General features: G+C 38.8%; 1 pseudogene; it reads left to right on the top strand.

The window, feature by feature from the left end:
- The first annotated feature begins 247 nt into the window (after nt 1–247).
- Nucleotides 248–4,353, top strand: LOC137728166 (triacylglycerol lipase 1-like; annotated as a pseudogene).
- Nucleotides 4,354–4,864: the final 511 nt, after the last annotated feature.

Below are 4,864 nucleotides of genomic sequence, written 5' to 3'. Positions count from 1 at the left end.
GAACCTCCTCACTCCAAAAGATAGTAGGCTGCTGTCAGGACGGTCCAATGAGTTGGCCGTTCAAGAGTCCCTCGCACTTAGTGTTCAGTGTGCGAGCTCTGTGTCCAACATGGGCCAACGCCTGCTTGCCCGCTCCCGTCAGGTGGAATCATTGATGGCGGAGGTGGAAAGTCTTAAGCAAGAGATCCAGCAGCTTAAGTACGAGAATAGAAGTTTGCATGTGCTTGCAAATAACTATTCGTCGGGCATGAAGAGGAAGCTTGATGAGCTGCAAGAATCTGAGGGTCGAATTTACAGTGATCGTCAAAGGCTTGCGTCTTATCTCCAGAGGCACCTTTTTCCTGGGTCATCCAGCGCTTGGCCAAGTATTGAGGCCTGGAATGCTCTAGCTCCGATGCCTCCCGCTCCGATGGCTTCCGCTCCGATAGCTTCCGCTCCGATGCCTCCCGCTTCTATGCCTTCCGCTTCTGCGCCTCGTAGTGGGGCTTCACGCAAACAACCTTTGTGAAGCTCCACCTTTCTCCATGTTTAGTATCTTTCTTTTTTTTTTTCTTTTTTTTAATTCTGAATCAATCGGCTTGGAATTTATCTTTGAATGGGCGGTGATACTTGAAATGATCCGGTAATGGTTTAAATTCAAGATTGGATGCCTGAATCATTAACAACATGTTAGTATAAAAGAAAATTGAAATTGGAGGAAGTGGCTTACTTATGTGCTCCGACATGAACTCAAGGATAAACACATCTTCTTTGAACATTTCAGGAACTTTGCCCTTGGACAGATTTGATGTGAGGATTGGTCCTTGTCTTGTGTCATAAAATTCAACTTCTTTGGGTTTGTTTGCCTCAAGAACGTCCTCTTTGATGAATTCATGATATTCCCTACTTTGCACCTTTGGAAGTGCTTCCAAGATGTCTTTTTCACTTTCTTCTTCCTTGGAATTCATGAACCTGCAAGGAATAGGGATATTAGGTGAAATGGGGTTAGAATTAATTAAATTTGGAACAACCTTACTTGAATTAGATGGCGTAGGAGCAATAGGTGCCTCCGGCAAAGGTGTTTCCACCCTTGCCGTGGGTTGGGTGTATTCCTCTTCCTCAAATTGCAACTCCTCATCCACTTCTAGGCTATGTTTAGACATTTTTAGGTCAGCTCCAACCTCCATAGCACTTCCCAAAGTGATAGCATTATGGATTTCAAAATCTTCCTTCGAGTTTTCAATGGTTGAACTAGGGAGTTCGCCTTGGTCTCGAAACTGTCCTACGAACTCCGCGATCTGCCCAATTTGCTTTTCCAAGAGGTCCAACCTTTGTGGTGTCTGCATAGGCGTTGAATAGAACTCCTCATATGGCTGCCAATATTCTTCTTGTTGAGCCTCATTCTCTTGATTTTGTGAGCCCTGCACCAAACAAATCAATTCATTAAGCTTTTGATTATAATCTATTGACGAACTTGAATTTGGTTGGGCATATTGAATATGAGGTTGTGGTGGCTGCCAATATCCTTCTTCTTGAACATCTTGAGCTTCCCACCACATAGAGTTTGAATGATCACTCCAATCTGAATTGTAAGTATTGGAAAACACGTTATTCCTTGATTGAAGATCAAATATATCAACGTTTTGCATTTGGGACCGTTCCATGAGCTGTGACAAAAGAGAAGCATTATCAAGTGCCATGTTGTTCTTCTCTAGTACTTGAATTCAACAAATAAAACACAAATCAAAAACTAAAAACTGAAATACATAACAGAAACTAAAACTAAAACTAAAAACAAAACGAAAATAACAATCCAAAGGATTAGCAAAGTTGCTAATCCCCGGCAACGGCGCCAAAATTTGATGCGAGAATTATACGCACACAAATTAAACCCTCTTTTTGACAATTGTAGTATAGATATATAAGTAGGGATCGTTCTGGACCGGGGATTAGGAGGGATTGTTAATCACTTGGATTTGACTCAAAAACATAAAAACAAAGTTAAAAACGTTCACAAAGACTCAAAGGACTCAAAACAAGTTCAAAAGACTCAAAACTGCCTAAAAACACTAACTAGGCAGTTTCTGACCTTAACCCCAATGTTGGACGAATTTAGGATTATGGCTTGATTCAAACGTAAAATAACAATATAAAACACTATACTAGACTCAAAGAATGCAAAACTAAACTTTAAAACACTAAAACAAACCAAAATTCGTCCAAATTCACCAAAGTGCTCAAAACTGCCCAGAAAGTGATTTTAAGGCTGTTTTGAGTGTTTTGGGTGATGTTTGAGTCTTTTGGTTTGTTTTAGTGTTTTAAAGTTTAGTTTTGCATTCTTTGAGTCTAGTATAGTGTTTTATATTGTTATTTTACGTTTGAATCAAGCCATAATCCTAAATTCGTCCAACATTGGGGTTAAGGTCAGAAACTGCCTAGTTAGTGTTTTTAGGCAGTTTTGAGTCTTTTGAACTTGTTTTGAGTCCTTTGAGTCTTTGTGAACGTTTTTAACTTTGTTTTTATGTTTTTGAGTCAAATCCAAGTGATTAACAATCCCTCCTAATCCCCGGTCCAGAACGATGCCTACTTATATATCTATACTACAATTGTCAAAAAGAGGGTTTAATTTGTGTGCGTATAATTCTCGCATCAGGAATAGCTAAAACAGATTAAAGAAAATTACACTCAATGATAGGTTCCCTTTGCTAGGATATCAGTATTTTGTGCTACCTGTTTGCCTTGATAAAAGACATCTGTAGTTAGGTTTTTTATTTCGAGACCTCGTCTTAATACACTCAACATAGCTTCATATGGGGGATTGGTAATGTGAGCCTACTTGAAAGTTAGCAGAAAAAGGAAAATTCATATTCAGCAATTCATAATTTGCTTATCTGGAATCTGAGAATACATGGATTTATTCTATATTGTAGGAATTTTGGGATTGGGGTTGGCAGGAACTGGCTCCATTTGATCTATCAGAAATGATCCGCTACATATATTCAACAAGAAGCTCCAAAGTCTTTGTTGTTGGACATTCACAGGTCTTACATCTCTTCATCTACTTCAAACTTCATTGCCTTGCTGCTATCTTTGGTGTTAACTCAGTTTATTCATATTGTCAGGGAACAATTATGTCTTTAGCTGCTCTCACCCAGCCGGATATCGCAGAACTAGTTGAAGCTGCCGCTTTTTCTGTCCAATATCATACTTGGAGCATATCACTTCTAAATTTGCACTTAGAATGGTCAACATGCATGTTGATCAGGCACTCATTATCTGCTTCAAAGTATAGTGCATGAATGGCTATTGTAATAAAATTGATACATATGTTCATTTTTTTTCAGATGATTCTTGCTATGGGCATCCATCAACCAAACTTTAGAAGGTTTTGTTGCACACTGTCCACCTTTTTTCCGCTAATATTCTTTTTGCTCAAATGTTATGAGGTTATTAGTATTAATCTTGCTATGGCCATGTTGACTGCAACGACTTGCTAACTTCCATAACAGGTTCGACTTCATATATATACTACTTCTTCGGTTCTTCCCTCCCTCCATCTGTGTGCGTACGGGTGCATGCATGTGCTCATGCATCTATTATATGCATTGTGCAGTGTGCATGTGTGGACTTGTATCTTGATTATGAACCACACCCAACATCCGCAAAGAAACTGCATCATCTCTTCCACAGTAGGCTCTATACCGCTTGTGCTTGCATAAATATACTTTTGCCCCACACCCCCTCTCTCATTCTATATTATTTTCGTACACTGATTATTGCATTTTGTGTTGGGCGGTGATCCGTAAGGGAACCTTTTCACAATACGACTATGGCCTGTTAAAAAGTTAGGAGGGTCAGTTGAAACCCCCTGCATTTGATCTTAGCCTCATACCCGAATCATTGCCACTGTTGATGGCTTGTGGGGGAAATGATGATTTAGCGGATTTGACAGATTTCCATCACTCTCAAGGAATTGCAGTCCACTCCGGAGTTGCCTTATCTCGAGAACTATGGTCATATCGACTTCATTGTGTGCGTTAAAGCCAAAGAAGACCTCCATGACCCCGTGATTAGGTTTTTTAGGTCATGGGGGAAAATCTAGTAATTCTTAATGCGACTGCTTTCTGCAACATATAATCAATGTGTTTACGCATGTACTGCAGTAGAAGTGTTGATGTGTATATATTGTCTTTAGCATTATCAATGTAGAAAAATGTGGCCCTGTATCTTATTAGGTTTATCTTTATTGTTTGTCTATTAAGCAGACAAGGGAGAGGAGGAGATAATTTCTACTTCAAGATGGACTTCTGCAAGTGCAATGGCAACGTCGGACAGGTGGGTTCAACCGGAAACGGAGGACAGTCGCATGGATGACATATGTTCTTGGTCCACTGTTGGTACTTGTATCCTTGTACTCAACTTAAAGATTGCAAACTTGGTACTTTCGAAAAAGAAAACTTGGCTTTACTATCTTAGTTTTCTCGTTTAATTACCAGATTAAAGTTATCACTTAGTATTACGGTTTAATGGTATTCCTCTTCATTTGTAAGTGAGAGGTCATAGGTTCGATTTTCACCAAAGGCGAATTTGAATCACATTATTGCTAGCCATTGTGAGGTAAGCACATCCTTCTTTTTAGTGTAGATAATATCTTTTGTTCATAAAAAAAAAAAGAGAATTGTTATTAGTACTCCAAAAATCTCATTCTACACTCCAAACTTTCTATATTAGGAAAGAAAAATACACTTGTGAGGAGTGTAACACTTCCCAAAAAAAAAAAAAAAAACCAAATTAAAGTTAGTTGACTAATGGATCAATGGCGTAGTCAGGAATTATTTGGTGGGTTAGCTAAGCTAAAATTATTATTACGAAATCAAATTTTTGA

The sequence above is a fragment of the Pyrus communis genome, chromosome 3, assembly GCF_963583255.1.
Source record: "Pyrus communis chromosome 3, drPyrComm1.1, whole genome shotgun sequence".
NCBI lineage: Eukaryota > Viridiplantae > Streptophyta > Magnoliopsida > Rosales > Rosaceae > Pyrus > Pyrus communis.
This window is presented reverse-complemented; position numbering and strand designations above follow the sequence as displayed.